At 38.4% G+C, this 16,972-nt stretch overlaps 1 long non-coding RNA gene across 2 annotated transcripts; it reads left to right on the forward strand.

Moving 5' to 3' along the window:
- The first annotated feature begins 3,619 nt into the window (after nucleotides 1–3,619).
- Nucleotides 3,620–8,501, forward strand: LOC135970917 (uncharacterized). 2 transcript variants are annotated; one of them, XR_010586831.2, is made up of 3 exons: nucleotides 3,620–5,906; nucleotides 6,508–6,587; nucleotides 7,901–8,501. It is a non-coding gene; the product is annotated as an uncharacterized lncRNA (long non-coding RNA). The 2 variants fall into 2 exon arrangements; XR_010586830.1 differs by lacking the exon at nucleotides 7,901–8,501 and adding an exon at nucleotides 7,301–7,388.
- The last annotated feature ends 8,471 nt before the right edge of the window (nucleotides 8,502–16,972 follow it).

The raw sequence follows: 16,972 nt of genomic DNA on the forward strand, positions 1-16,972 counted from the left end.
CTCTCTCTGTCTCCCTCCCTCCCTCTCTTCTTTCCAGGGTCTGGTTACCCATGTGATGTCGGCTCACTGCAGCCTCAACTTGCCGGGCTCAAGCAGTCCTCCCACCTGAGCCTTCCAGGCAGCTGGGACTACAGGCACACACCACTGTGCCCAGCTAATTTTTGTATTTTTCATAGAGATAGGTTTTGCCACATTGCCTAGACTGATCTCAAACTGCTGAGCTGAAGCGATCCTCCTATCTTGATCTCCTAAAGTGCTGGGATGACAGGCTTGCACCACTGTGACTGGCAGTCTCTTATTTCCTGTGTTGAACATGTGAGAGTGTTTTTCTAGGGCAGCATTTCTCAAGTGATGTGCTTTGCACATTGCTGCGCTGCAAATGGGTTACAGGGGTGTGGAGATACTGATTTCCTCTGTCCCTTGGGGTGACTGGGCAGGGCCTGAGCAGTGATAGCCCTGGAGCCTGTCACCCCCTGGCCCAGTCAACTCTGGTTCAGAGCAAGGAAGCCTTCTCTAAAGATGGAATTGCTGGGCTTCAGGAAGGTACTTTTCAACCCTGCTAAGGATGATTCCCAAAATGCTTGTATTTATTTATCGTCTTTCCATGGAAATAAGTGTTCTCTTGTTCTACATCCTTGAGAATCCTTGCTATCTGACTTTAAAATTTTTGACAATATGTTGTTGTGAATTATTTCACTGAGATTTTAATTTGTATTTATATGATTATATTTTTGTATGTTCATTAGCTATTTGGCTTCCTTCTCTGAAATACTTACTCAATTTTTCTGCCTGTTTTTTTTCCTATTTTTTTTCTATTGGATTCTGTGAATTTTACTTATTTATTTTTAGAAGTTCTTTATGTATTTTAGATGTGAATTCTTTAATAATTATATGACTTACACAGATCTTTCAGTGAAGACTTAATTTTTGACTCATTTTATTTTGCCTTTTGTTGATTGAATTTCTTAATTTTAAGTTACTCAAATTTATTATTTTCCTTTATGGCTTCTGCTTTTTGTGTCTTGTTAAACAAATCCTTACTTTGAATACACATTATCTTCTAACAATTTTATAATTTTGCCTTTCACAGTTAAATCTATAATCTACCTGGAATTGGTATGAGGAAAGAGGTCCAATTTATTATTATTACTGTGATTATTATTTGAGGCGAGGTCTTGTTACATTGCCCAGGCTGCCTTTGAACTCCTGGACTCAAGTGATCTTCCTGCCTCAGTCTCTTGAGTAGCTGTGACTACAGGTGCACACCACCTTGTGCAGCTTTTACTATTTTTTGGATACCGTTAACCAGTTATCCTAGGAGTATTTATTGGTGTCTGTCCTCTTCAGTGATCTGTTGTACCAGCTCCATCATATCAGGTTTCCATATGTGTGAGAACTGTCTATCCCTGCACCAATACCAGTATCTTAAAGCCTTGTAATAATTTTTGATATCTGGTAAGATAAGCCCCTTCACCTCCAACTTGTTCTTCTTTATTGCTTTCTTGGCTATTCTTAGCCCTTTGCTCTTCCATATTTTTTTAGAATCATGTTGTGAAGATCTAAAAAACAGTGTCTTTTGGGAATTTGATTAGCATTACATTCAAACCGTGGATTGGTGTGATGAGAATTAACTTTTTTTTTTTTCCCCCTGAGACAGAGTCTCACTCTGTTACCCAGGCTGGAATGCAGTGGTGTGATCTCAGCTCACTGCAACCTCTGCCTCCTGGGTTCAAGCGATTCTTCTGCCTCAGCCTCCCTAGTAGCTGGGATTACAGGTGCACACCACCACGTCGGGGTAATTTTTGTATTTTTAGTAGAGATGGGGTTTCACCATGTTGGTCAGGCTGGTCTTGAACCCCTGACCTTGTGATCTGCCCATCTTGGCTTCCCAAAGTGCTGGGATTACAGGTGTAAACCACTGTGCCCAGCCTGAGAATTAACATTTTCTAATCGGTCATTATGATATTTAGCCTTCTTTTTTTAAAATGAAGTTTTATAGTTTTATCAGAAAGGTATTGCTCATCTTCTAATAGGTTTATTATTAGGGACTTTATATGTTTTGGTGCTATTATATATGGTATGTATTCATTAAATATTTCCTTTTTGTTGATAGTGAATGGAAATGCAATAGATTTTTATACCTTGATTTTGTATTGTTCAACTTTGCTAAACTCTCTTATTAATTATTATTAACTCTTTTATTAACTCTCTTACAGGTTATTCAGTCTTTTACATAGACAGTTACATCATCTGTAAACAGGACTGTTTGTTTCTTCCTTTTGATTCTTTATTTGTTTTTCTTGCATTACTGCACTGGTTAGGATACCCAACCAATGTTGAATAAGAGTAGAAGTACAGGCGCTCTTGTCTTGTTCCTAACCTTACAGTGAATGCTTTTGGTGGTGTTTTTTTTTTTTTTTTTTTTTTTTTTTAGGCAGTCTTGCTCTGTTGCCTAGGCTGGAATGCAGTGGCGTAATCTTGGTTCACTGCAACTGCTGTCTCCTGGGTTCAAATGATTCTCGTGTCTCAGCCTCCTGAATAGCTGGGACTGATAGGCACATGCCACCACGCCTGGCTAATTTTTGTATTTTTAGTAGAGACAGGGTTTCACCATGTTGGCCAGGCTGGTCTCAAACTCCTGACCTCAAGTGATCCGCCCACCTCAGCCTCCCAAAGTGCTGGGATTACAGGCATGAGCCATTATGCTTGGCCACTTTCAGTGTTTTATCATTAAGTGTAAAGTTTGCTATAGGTTTTTATAGATATTCTTTATTTTTATTTTTAAGTTCCAGGGTACATGTGCAGGATGTGCAGATTTGTTACATAGGTAAACATGTGCCATGGTGGTTTGCTGCACCCATCAACCCGTCACCTAGGTATTAAGCCTAGCATACATTAACTATTTTTCCTAATGCTCTCTCTCCCTTTACCTCATCCCCCACAGGTCCCAGTGTGTGTTGTTCCCCTCCCTGTGTCCATGTGTTCTCATTGTTCAGCTCCCACTTATAAGCGACAACACGTGGTGTTTGGTTTTCTGTTACTGTGTTAGTTTGCTGAGGATAATGGCTTCCAGCTCCATCCATGTCCTTGCAAAGGACATGATCTTGTTCCTTTTTATGGCTGCATAGTATTCCATGGTGTATGTGTGCCACATTTTCTTTATCCACTCTGTCATTGTTGGGCATTTGGGTTGATTCCATGTCTTTGCTAGCGTAAATAGTGCCAGAATGAACATGTGTGTGCATTATCTTTGTAATAGAATGATTTATATTCCTTTGGGTATATATCGGGTAATGGTATTGCTGGGGTCAAATTTTTATAGATATTCTCTACTAGGTTAAGAATTTCTAGTTTGCTAAAAGTTGTTGTTATGAGATTTATCAAATACTTTTTCTGCATCTGTTGAGGTAACTGTATAATTCTTTCCATTAATTTTTAATGTGGTAAACTGTATTTTCTGATTTTCTAATGTTAGACTAAGTTTTCATTCCTGGGGTAAAACCAACTTGTTTGTAATATATTTTCTTTTTTTTTTTTTTTTGAGACGGAGTCTCGCTCTGTCGCCCAGGCTGGAGTGCAGTGGCGCGATCTCGGCTCACTGCAAGCTCCGCCTCCCGGGTTCACGCCATTCTCCTGCCTCAGCCTCCCGAGTAGCTGGGACTACAGGCGCCCGCCACCGCGCCCGGCTAATTTTTTGTATTTTTAGTAGAGACGGGGTTTCACCGTGGTCTCGATCTCCTGACCTTGTGATCCGCCCGCCTCGGCCTCCCAAAGTGCTGGGATTACAGGCGTGAGCCACCGCACCTGGCCTATATTTTCTTTTTTATGCATTGTTTTATTGTTCACCAATATTTTCCTTAGGATATTTGCATCTGTGTCCCTGAGAAATACTGGGCCGTAATTTCTTTTGTCCTTCTGCCCTCGACAAGTTTTGGAATCAAGGTTTTGCTAGACCCATAATAGAATGAGTTGATACATTTTATCAACTCATTTGATAAAATGAGTAGATGTATCACTCCAATCTCTGCCTCCATCACCAAATTTCTCTCTTCTTTTAAAGGTACCAGTCACTGGATTAGAGCCCACTGCAACTCAGTACGACCTCATCTCAACATCTGCAAAGACCGTATTTCCAAATAAGGTCACATTCATGGGTATCAGAAGTTAGGACTTGAACATATCTTTTTGGTGGACACAATTCAACCCATAACATAAATATGTATATTTAAGTCACCTAAGTCTAAAATTAGCCAGTATCTTTACTTTCCTTTAGACAACATAATGATGTTAGAACATTTCACTGCTTTCTGTCCCCTTAACTTATATGATATCATTGCTGTTTTTCTTTACCACACAAGCCCTTTTTATTATTGTGTTTATAGTCTGCATTTGTTTAGATTTAAGCATGCATTTGCCACTTTGGTTATCAATCCATTATCTTCTTGTCCACATTATTGCTGTTGAGCAGTCAGCTCACAGTCTAATTGCCATTTCTCTGCCTTTCATTAGGGTGTTTTTTTAAAAAAACTTCTTTTTCTTTTCTGTTCTACAGTTTCAATATAATTTGTTTAGCTGTGTTTTATATATCTTGTTTGAAATTCATTGGAATTCTTGAATCTATGGATTGGTATCTTTTTATCAGTTCTGGAAAATTCTTAGCTATTATATCTTCAAATATTGCCTCTACTCTCTCTTCTCTACCTTAAAAAAGCCCACCTATTAGAGGTTTATTTTTAGTCCCTTTCATTCTTTCTTCCATGACTCAATTTTATTTCGTATTTTTCATCTTTTTGACTCTGTTTTCTATTCTGGATACTTTTTTTCAGATTCATCTTCTAGTTCACTAATTCTTTTGTCAACTATGATATATTTTTTTTCAAATCTACTTGGAAATTTTTATAGTGTGGTGCTCTTACTCATATTTTCGATACCTTCATTTATTCTTTATGTTATACTGTGGTGTATTACACCTATAGCAAGATGCATCAGGGTATTCTAATAGCTGAAGTCTTGCAGGTATGATTCTGCCAACTGCTATTTCTGCCTCTAGCATACGTTGTTCCCATATGTGGTCTGTGTCTCTTTTGTTTGTATTATGAACTCATATTTTTTTTGAACTTATCTGTGATCATTCCTTTTAGCTTAGGCCGAAGGTAGCTTACATCAGGGAGGATTTGCCCTTGTATCAGGTAACTGCAGGTATCACCAACCTGGGGCTATTTTAAATTCTGAGTGAAGTTGAATTTTTTAGGTAGGAATTTGGGCTGCTTTGAGGGCCAACTGGTAGATACAAAAATTCTCAGGGTTGATATTTAACACCAGGATTGAAATTTCCCTTTCAGATATCTGGTTTTGTTTTTTAATCCACATGAATTTCGAGGGTGTAGTTTCTTTGGGGATAGGCAGTTCCTGCTCTGTGTGGGACCATCTTCTATGTGCCTCACCTCTTGGGATGGCTTTGACTTCTATCCTCTATGTCCTGTGTGTTAGTCCATTCTCACACTGCTATAAAGAATTATGGGGGACTGGGTAATTTATGAAGAAAAGAGGTTTAATTGACTCGCAGTTCCACAGGTTTACAGAAAGCATGACTGGGAGGCCTCAGAAGACTTACAATCATGGCGGAAGGTGAAGGGGAAGCAAGAACCTTCTTCACATGGTGGCAGGAGAGAGAGAGAGAGAACAAGGGGGAAAGTGTCACACACTTTTAAACCATCGGATCTTGTGAGAACTCACTCACTATCACGAGAACAGCAAAGGGGAAATCCACCCCCATGATTCAATCACTTCCCACCAGACCCCTCCTCCAATTCGACATGAGATTTGCGTGGGGACACAAAGCCGAGCCAAATCAGCCTGTGAAACTCTCATGGCTCAACTTCATACAGTTCAGTGAATCCCTCAAGGTGAAAGGCAGCTTCTGTGTTCTTCCTCCCTGGGGACCATTTCCACCCAGTGGTTTTGCTCTGAATATTTATTACTAACTGGAATTCTTAGCTTGTCATTTAGAAGACTAAAAATATTTTATTCGGTATTGTCTATTGTTTACCATGGTAGTGTTAGCCATAGTACTTAGTCATCCATGTTGCTAGAATTGTAAATGCAACACCTTAGTTTAATTGGCTCTTATGTTAATTGCTACATTTAATTGGCTCTTATGTTAAGTGCAGTTGAAAGCTAGCTGACTTATATGCTATTTAGTATTTTTTTAATTTAATTTTTTAAATGCCTTGCCCCCTCTGTGTGAAAGTATCTTATAAGTAGGGACTCTGCCTCATAGTTATTTATTTATCTATCCTTTATTTTCTGGAATGATTTAAAATTTCCTTCTTGTTGTTCTATGAACAACATCAAAAATTCCATTGTGGTGTAATCTACATTATATCATACAGATTGGATATTACATCCAGAAAGTGACACAAAATAATTTCTCAGATAATGTCTTGATATGTACTATGTAAAATGTGACCACCATCTTAGATGATTTCTGTGTTTTTGTTTCTAAAGACTGTACACGTAAAACAGATCCAAGTGTATAAAAAGTTCGCATGGATGCATAAAGATACGTTTGCAGCTCTATGCTTCAGGTAAGTGGGTTTGTGAGGAAGTCTGGTACATGGACTTGGATGTCAGACTGACCTGTTTGGATTATGCTTTTTCTGCACTGTACTAACTACATGTATTTGGTAAATGACTTAATTTCTTGGCCTTCAGTTTTCTAATTTGCAAGATGGGAACAATCATTCTGATCTTGTGGAGTTGTTGTATTAGTAATGTTTACAAAGAGTCTTACAGATGTTAGACACCCCAGTTATTACTGTAGTTGACTTGACCATTTCCCAGGGCATCTAGCCTAGTAGCAACTTGATTTTTAGGTATCCAAGCCCTACCACTAAGCTCCTAATAGTCACATTCTTAGTTAAGACTATCCATGTACCTCGTGGATTACTCTGCTCCTATCTGTCAGTCCCATAGCAACTACCATTTTATGGGCCAGCGCCCTAAATGGGAGTAGGAAGTCAAGTAGACATTGCAACAGGTACAGCCTTGACCCTCATTCTCCAGGCTCCTGTGTCTTGGTGAATGTGGCTGCTTCTAGATGTTGCATGGTGAATATCACTATGGCAGAAAATTCCTTGTTCCTTTTTAGTTAATCAAAAGGAGAATATTCTTTGAATTTCTTATTAAGACCAAGCCATTCAATATTACTTCTGGTCACTGGTGAAATTTATTTAAGAAGTTAGGGAGATGTTGCCAGAGGGTGACCTTCATGGGTTTGTATTTTTCTTTCTCAATACAGACTCAAGGAGAAGTCCTGAGAATAACCTTGAAGTAGAACTTATTGTTATTCCTCAAGCCACTTACACCTTAACCAAATATGAAGAAAATTGAAATTCACAATAAGCTTTGATGAAGTCACCATTTTTCCTCATTTACTTCTACATTTGATGTGTATAGTCAATAGTGTTTGATAATATTCATGTGACTACTTCGTGTATTATTACTAGTTATTCATTTAAAATCTAATTTATCTATAGGGCAAGGGTTTACTTGTGAAAACTCTGATTCTGGAAACCATTAGAACTTTTCAAATACAGATTTTCAGTGCACTTGTAACCACTTCAATGCTGGCTTCCAAATCTGTCCTAGTGGTAACATGGAAACCTTTTAGTGTTGTGCATGGGTCATATAATTATAAATTATAACCTCTTGCTCATTTTGATAATTTTGATATTCTTAAAAAAGCTTGAAAGGGCAAGGAAATACTTCACAGGGAAAAGCAATATAGTAATTTTATTTTCTCTTCATTGAATCAATGTCAATTTATTTTAATTATTCTTTATTTGCTTTATTTAAACATTTTTAAAACATGTCTTTTTTTTTTTTTTTTTTGAGACAGGGTCATGCTCTGTTGGCCAGACTGGAGTGCAGTGGCATGATCATTGCTCACTGCAGCCTTAACCTCCTGGGCTCAATTAATGCCGCCCTCCTCAATCTCCTGAGTAGCTGGGACTACAGGTATGCACAACCATGCCTGCCTAATTTTTACATTTTTTTGTAGAAGTTGAGTTTCACTATGTTGCCCAGGCTGGTCTCAAACTTCCAGATTCAAGGGATACTCTCGCCTCAGCCTCCCAAATTTTGGGTTTACAGGTGTGAGCCACTGCATCCAACCTGTAATTTATTTTAGTCGTTTAAAGTGTAAGTAACTCAAATTGCCAACCAATCAACAAAAGTCAGTCTTGAAGTAGACAACAATACAGAATTCCCAAAGTAGGCTTTGCTCCAGTTCTTTTCTTTTCTCTTCTCTTCTCTTTTCTTTTCTTTTCTTTTCTTTTCTTTTCTTTTCTTTTCTTTTCTTTTCTTTCCTTCCTTCCTTCCTTCCTTCCTTCCTTCCTTCCTTCCTTCCTTCCTTCCTTCCTTCCTTCCTTCCTTTCTTTTTTTTCTGTCTTTTTTGGATAATCCGATTCAAAATACAGTTTCTAATTAATTTACAGATCGTTAGAAGCCACATATTTTAAACCAGTTTGGATTTTCTGTGATTATCACTCAAACTTATTTACTAATTATTTTTCTAAATAGGAAGATAAATCTCTACTCAGTCTTTTCCCCTCTGATGGTCCCATAAGAAATCATTTTCCTATTAGCCTGGAAATGTTCCAAAAACCTAACAGTGTGGTGGCAGTCTGCAGCATGGTATCAAGGGAAACATCAGATGTTAGTTCAAATTTGACTTTTATGCTCTTGATCCCACGTCTGAAAGTAAAGATGCAATGTCTCTCTCAAAAGGTGGTGCTGAATAGGAGTGTTCTATCTCTGTCGGCTCATCAGCCTCTGGAGAAGTACAATCTAAAAGCCATCAGTGGGCTCCTGGGCATTGCCTTTAATCTGGGTCTTTTTTGAGTCTTGAAATATGGCAATAGTAACCAATTTAAAGGAAGCAAATACTAATCATGCAGAAGCCAGCTGTATGAGCAGCTCTCATCTGGGGTTTTTAAAAACACTTTGCAAAACACAAGTCATTAATCTTCACGGTGGTCCTTTGGAGTCATAAACGTTCATCACCACCCATCTTTGCCACTGGGAAATCTGGGATTTTAAAGCCTTGGTGCAGGGCTGTCCCCAAAGTCCTAAGCAGATCCTGTAATCCAAGCTGTGACCGGACCATAAGGCTCTGGAATGAAGCTAGTGAGCAAGGCACAATAGGCCAGTGGGGACTTGTGACTGACAAGCTGGGACCACTTTTGGGTCTGTGAAAGTGCTGGCTTTACCTGGACCCTGTTCACATGCTCTGTGTTATCTGAGGAAGTGTTAATGGGAAACAGAGTGAGCTCTTACTTTTGGCTTTGGTCTCTCCCTTTCCCTCATTATTTCTCTCTCTACAGGTCTGTCTTTCCTATGATCACTCTCTTAATTTGATTTATCAGGTCTGAAGTCATAGATTCGTGGCCTTTTAGGACACAAAGAATCCTCAGAAATCTACCACTTTAAATCTCTCCATGAAATTGCGATAATCTGGGCAGGGGTGAAGTTATTGGCAGTGAAGTCTTTGGCATAAGGGAAGAACTCTATTCCTGTTGCTTTACCTTTTCCCCGGAAAATTCTTGGCCCATGGCAGGTGCTTCATAAATATGTTCTGAATGAATGTATGAATGAGTAAAATCATGTTGGGCATAGGGGTTGGAAGAAAAGGAATTGTGGCAGTGGTAATTGTTCAACATTGTTTGGGTAAGGCTCAGAGATTTGTTGAAGATCCTTGTCTTCTGGTTGCTATCCTAGTGGCTGGGTACCTGTTTACATCCTTAATTTTACAGAACAAAATACTAAGGACCACAGAGACTTTTAAGTGATCTGCCTAAAGTCTCACAGTTCTTAAAAATGCAGGCATATAGCAAAATATGAGAAATCACTGAATTCTTTCCTACTTAATGTAGAACCAAAAAGTAATTGGTATAATGTCTCTGGACAAGTGGGTTAAAGTCTTGATCTGTCTTTTGTTATTTGTGACCGGCCAAGGTCACTTAATTTTAACAAGCAGTTATTTTTCCATCTGTAAAATGCTAATAATGATGCTAACTGAACAGGGTCATTGTGGAGATTAAATAGGAAAATGAATATGGAAGTGGCTAGCAGATGGTAGAGTATTATATATTAATAAATAGGTATTTTATAATTCTGTTTAAATATTAAGGTTCTCACTGGATTTTTTTTTTGTTACTGAATTACATATAGAAACTTATTCACAGTGACTCATTAGACTTCCAGACAATTTGGTAGTTATTTAACAAAGGGAGTATTACTGAGGAATGAGATTTTGTAAATATGTCTGGGGAGTGTCAACCATACCTAACAAAGAACAATTACGTATTGCATCAATGACAATGTTGAAATAAAAATATTAGGAAATATATTGCAGGAAGTTTGAGGCTGCCTGTGTGTGAGAGAGAAGGGAGTGGGTGAGGCAGAATGCCTGTGAATGTTATGAGCCATGTGATACATAGTTGATAGAAATCTCAAAGGCAGAAATTCGGGTCTTAGAGTTTTAGAAAAAGACTTTATCTATATATAGGTATGTATGTATGTATGTATGTATTCACCTGTCTACCCACCCCAACCCATCCATCTATCCTGTATCCATAACAGATGCTTGGTTGTCTACTCGGTAAACATTTTCTACTACCTCTTCCCTTCCGGAAAACACACCTCTTAAGTGAAGCTGAAAATGACAGATTCTCCTTTTCTCAACAGTGAATCTTATTTATATGATTCAGTTTTGACCAACGAGATGTAAAAAGAATTCTTCCAGGGTGTTTTTGGGGAGGACCATTCTTCCTGTTAGATTTATATGAGGAGGACATTTTTTTCTCTTACTGTTCTGTGCCCTGTGGTGTGAGGACATGGTATTTGGAGTTGTTGCAGTGATCTTACTTCCGTGAGACAATCAGCCAAAGGATGAAAACCCAATACCAATGTGCTGAGCATATCAGAGCAAAAAGATGGAAAGAGCCTAGGTCCTGGATGACATCACAAGTTGCTGGACCAATTCTTGAGCTATGTGCCTTCAGATTTCATCATACTTGAAATAATTAGATGTCTTTGTTGCTTAAATCACTCTAAGTTTGGTATTACCTTAATGCAGTCATAGGTATACAAATATTCTCTCTTATTTTATTTTATTTTTAAAGAGACAGGGTCTCACTCTGTTGCCTAGGCTGAGTAGCTGGGATTATAGACATGAGCCGCTGTGCCCAGTGTACAGGTACACTCTTAATTTACTTTTTTGCCTCTTTGTCTTAGAAAGAATTTAAGGTATGCCACAACGCAGTATGGTTAAAGAAATTTGAAATAGGTGAAAAAAGAGGCAAAAAAAAAAAAAAAAAAAAAAAAAGAAAGGAAGATGGAGTGAGGACTGATGTTAATGCATAAAAGGTATATCATGAAATCTTGTATACTTTCTAGGAGAAAGCCAAAATTTTATTTTGTGGTAAAAGAAACACTTTAGAATGATGTTCAATAGTTTCCCATGAAAGTCTGTTGAATGAGTGATTAAGAGTAATACCCCCTGTGGGCAGAAGCTCCTTCCTTCTCTCCTTTCCTCTTTTGAGTATGAAGATTTTAGCATGGAGAGTCGGGGAAGTCTCCAGTGAACAAGTGTTGAGACTGAGGCACTGAAGTGCCATTATCAGATGGTTTCCTGACCCTGGGGCTTTTCATTGGCCGCTCTGCCAGACAGAAAAAAGGAACTCATGTGCAGAGAGAAAGGCTGAGAAGATTAGAAACTAGTCCTCAGATCTCAATTCTATACATCTATTAAAAAGTGACAGAACATGGAAAGTGTTATCACTACATAATTTGTAATGGCAAGAACTGGAAAGAACTTAAATGTGAACCTAAAAAGGTGGGGACCATATTGTACAGTTTCACATCGTAAATTGTGATTTATCCATCTGATGGAATGTTAGGTGGTTAGCATTTATTTACACACTTCTACCCATATTTACAGTTTCCACAACAATAACATGTCCCTGCCTAAGGTTTCACAGTTGACTCTGGGTCCAATGGAAACCTATTTTCTCCCCAGAACAGGGAAACCTAGCATCCTAGCAGTCAATGTCTCCACCTCTGCGGGATGTTGGCTTTTCCCCCAACCCCTTTAGATCCAGCGGCAGAACTGCATTCATCATCCTTCCTCTTCAGGATGCACTCTCATCATTGGTTCCGAGTGATGATCATACCTATTTTAATTTGGTTAGAATCCCAGCTAGATATCCTATATCTCAAGGACTATATTATAAAGTTAATCACATCAACATACCTTATATAAAATGGGGAAAAAGTGGATGGAAAAATGTATGGATTAAGAAGTAAGGAAGAAAATATACAATATATAGCTACTAACCTTATATAAAATGGGGAAAAAGTGGATGGAAAAATGTATGGATTAAGAAGTAAAGAAGAAAATATACAATATATAGCTACTACAGTCTTCATTTATGCAACTGGCTGGAAGAGTAGTTGGTATTCATAACCCTTTTTTTCTACCATTTATGCTATATTCCCTTTGCTCTCAGCGAGCAGCTTGTGATTTTTTTACCTGGTGGGTGACCCAAACTCCCATTTCTATTGCATGTGAGCTTTTAGTTGTCCTGAATGCATTAAGTGTCTAAGTCTTCTATTCATATTTTACCAATGGGCATAGCGGTGCTAGGAGCCACCATCTCCTGGTTCCACATATACTCCTCCCTAGCTCCATGGCTGTGGCCAGCATTGCCTGTGTTTTTTTTTTTTTTTTTTTTTTTTTTTTTGAGACGGAGTCTCGCTCTGTTGCCCAGGCTGGAGTGCAGTGGTGCTATCTCAGTTCACTGCAACCTCCACCTCCTGAATTCACGCCATTCTCCTGCCTCAGCCTCCCAAGTACCTGGGACCACAGGCACCCGCCACCATGCCTGGATAATTTTTTGTATTTTTAGTAGAGACGAGGTTTCACCGTGTCAGCCAGGGTGCTCTCGATCTCCTGACCTCATGATCCGCCGGCCCCGGCCTCCCAAAGTGCTGGGATTACAGGCGTGAGCCACCGTGCCCAGCCGCATTGCCTGTTTTTGATCCCCAAGCCCAGTAAGTAGGTCTTTGTTTTCCGCTGTTGCTTGTCTCTAGATTTTCTTTCCTAGGTCACAGATGAACTTGTTTTATTTTTGAGCACTGTATACCTTTGAAATATTTTAAGGTTCTCGTTACTACGCTTTTGGAAAGGAGGTGGGAGTGAGATCACTTCTGCTCCACTATATTGACACACTGTGGTGCCCCAACCCAGTTCCCTCCTCAGGGCTGGCACTTCTGTGACTGCTAAGAGGATGGGATACCCAGGCTCACAGCTGTGTCCTTCACTGTGATTTACCTCGGCTGCAGGTAACTGCCTCACCCGAGCTTATGCCTCCTGTTGGCTAATGTGGCTGTACAAAAGCATCTACCTGCTTGCTTCAATTTGGAGCAACTTCTGCAGGGCCATCCCAACCCAGAGCCTCCTGTAGATGGGCTGGCATCTCAGCTGCAGCTGCTTTGCTATCAGCTTCTCCCTCTGCTGCCTCCTGCCTTATTCAACTCCTTACAGGTAAAGGAACTTATTTACCTCCTTACAGGTGAAGCAGCTTCTTCACCTCCTTACAGGTGAGGTGGAGAGTAGAGTGCTGCTGAAAACACTGAATTTTCCACCTCAGAGTCTATTTGGGAACCAGTCTAAGACTAGAAGTTCACCAGAGAAACTATTCAGTGCCCTGCTAATGAAACCTGTGCTTTAACTGGTGTGGTGAGTATCTATTATATTTTTCCTAGCAAGCCTTCTCTTTTCTGGAACTTACTCTTCTTTTGGAAACTTTCATTCCCTGTGACCCCCCCACCAGTCACATTATTTATTGTAAGATCTTCAATATTCTTATTTGACCTTACTTTTTATAATTCCTCTTTTGGCTTAATCTAGTTCAAACTGGGATTTCTGCTTTTTGCAAAGAAGCATTAGAAAGTAGTTCACTAGGTTAATGCGTTATTTTACAAACCAGTGTATTAACAGGCATGTTTTTTTAGATTAACCGAGTGCAGCCCAAGAAAGGGCAGGTTTTAAGACAAGATAAATGAATTAGGAAATACGGTATTTGTTATTTATTTTTCTTAACATAAAAGGTAGTACAGCTTATTGTGGAAAACTTGGAAAGTAGGGGGAAAAAGCTCATAATCCCACTGCCTAGAAATACTTAACTGTTATAATTTTGTATATTCCTCTATTCTTTTATCTAGAGTTTTGTGTTATGTATACATATTTACTTTTAGAACAATGGGATCATACTGTTGGTGAGCTGTTTTAAAATGTTCTAATATACTATGAAAATATTTCATGTCATTAAGTACTCTTCTATCACATTTTTTTTTATGCAACTTTTTAAGTTCAAGGGTACAAGTGCATGTTTGTCGTTTCTGTTAAAGTTGTGTCATGGGGGTTTGTTGTACAGATTATTTCATCACCCAGGTATTAAGCCTAGTACCCATTAGTTATTTTGCCTGATCCTCTCCCTTGACCTACCCTCCTTTGTGTTGTTCCCCTTGTGTGTCCGTGTGTTCTCATCATTTAGCTCTCACTTATAAGTGGGAATATGCAATATTTGGTTTTCTGCTCCTGTGTTAGTTTTCTAAGGATAATGGCCTCCAGCTCCATCTGTGTCCCTGCAAAAGACATGATCTCATTATTTTTTATGGCTGCATAGTGTTTTATGGCGTATATATACCACATTTTCTTTATCCAGTCCATCATTGATGGACATTTAGGTTGATTCCATGTCTTTGCTATTGTAATAGTGCTGCAATGAACCTACGCATGCATGTATCTTTGTAATAGGATGATTTATATTCCTTTGGGTATATACCCAATAATGGGATTGCTGGGTCGAATGGTATTTCTGTCTTTAGGTCTGTGAGGAATTGCCACACTGTCTTCCACAATGGCTGAACTAATTTACGCTGCCAACAGCAGTGTATAAGCATTCCTTTTTCTCCACAACCTCATCAGCATCTGTTATTTTTTCTTTTTAATAATAGCCATTCTGACTGGTGTTAGATGATATCTCATTGTATCACATAGTTTTTAATAGCTGCATAGTATTCCACCATATGGTTGTATGTTTGATTCATTGAATCAAACATAAATTCAGGTTGTTTCCAAATTACTGCTGTCGCCAATAATATAGCGAATGAGGTCTTAGCCAAATCTTCGAACATAATTCCTGGAAGTGTAATTGATGAATCAAAACATTTGTATATTTTAAGACCTTTGATATGAATTGCCAAATTGGTTTCTAAAATGATTGTATCATCTTACACAGCAGCAGTGTATAAGAGTACACTTTTCTAACGTTGAGTTGTTTTCTTAAAATAATTTTGTCAATTTGATAGGCAAATGGTCCTTTCTTTAATTCATGTTTCTTTAATTACCAATAGATGAAACATATTTTCATGTTTATTGTTTCTGTGTGTGTATATGCACACTTAAGTATGTAAATTATGTCCTTTGTCCATATTGTTTTGGCGTGTTAAAAATTTTCTATATTTTACAATGCAGATATTTTTTCCAGTTTGTCCTTTGCCTTCTAATTTTATTCATGGAGTCTTTTGATGTGCACAGTCAAATTTAATAAGTTTCTTCTGTGGTTTCTGTTATGCTTGAAAAGGCCTTCTCCCACCCTAGGGAAGAAGAACTTTGCTGGGAGGTGGGGTCACCTCTGAGGGAAGACAAAAGGGAATAGACAGAGAAGAAGGAGGACTAAGCCTGCGGCAAACTCCAGAATCCTGACAGGGGCCCTGAATTGTGTCTTCTACCTCTCTCATTTTACAGATGAAGGAGCAGTGGTCTGGGGAGAATAAGAAATCAGATTGAAGTAGCAGATTACAAAGTCTCATAATAACAGCATTATCCATGGAGAGATATATTATATTTTTGTAAAAAATAATTAATTTAGTGATGGTTAAAAGCTTAAAAATTCCTTTCATGCTCATTTTATATTCTAAACCTGGTCACAATATTGAAATAAGGAATTAAAAATGCCCCTGCAAGCTGATTACATCTTTACACCTAGAATTGATGGTTCTAATTTCTTTTTATTGATTGTGTAGCATTTTATAAAAGCTGTATGGATGTCATGGTGCTTACCCAAAGCAAACTCGCTGTAGCAATCATCATCCATTTATAATTGTTAACAGTGTCCACAAATTAAACTGGAGGAACTCGAATCTGAAGAGGAAAAATAGGCTGCGTAGCATTCAAAATGTGGTAGCTTGTCTTGTTGGCTCAAGGACTGGAAACAAATGGCAAGTAAGTGAATGTTCCAGAAGCAGGCCTTCCGTCCATGAAGTAGTATGTAGGGCTGCCAGATTTCACAAATAAAATGTGGGACACCCAGTTAAATTTGAATTTCAGATAAACAATGAATAATTTTTAATATAAGTCTGCCCTATGCATGATTTGGGGCATTCTTGTACTATAAAATTGTTCATTGTTTATGTGAAATTAAAATTTAATGAAGCATCCTGTTTTTAATCTGGCAATCCTAGCAACAGGGACCATTTGTTATACATATTAAATACTAAACCCATTCATTGCATGTATTATGAGGTTCTTTCTTTAGCACTTCAACTGTAGTATAGTTGAATGAATAAGATACTTTGAAGGAAAAATGGACCAAGAATCTCACATAGATGAAAAAAATGGCATGAAGAAGTAGAAATATTGTATCAGTTTCCAAAGGCTGCTGAAACAAAGTAGCACAAATTGGGCGGCTCAAAAATAACAGAAATTTATTGTGTCATAGTTCTGGAAGCTTGAAGTCTGAAATCAAGATGCCAGCAGTGTCCTGATCCCTCAGAAACGTGGAGGGGAAGCCTTACTTGCATTTCCTGGCCCTTGGTGGCTTGCAAATAATCCTTCCTATTC

This window comes from Macaca fascicularis, chromosome 5 (assembly GCF_037993035.2).
Source record: "Macaca fascicularis isolate 582-1 chromosome 5, T2T-MFA8v1.1".
Classification (NCBI taxonomy): domain Eukaryota; kingdom Metazoa; phylum Chordata; class Mammalia; order Primates; family Cercopithecidae; genus Macaca; species Macaca fascicularis.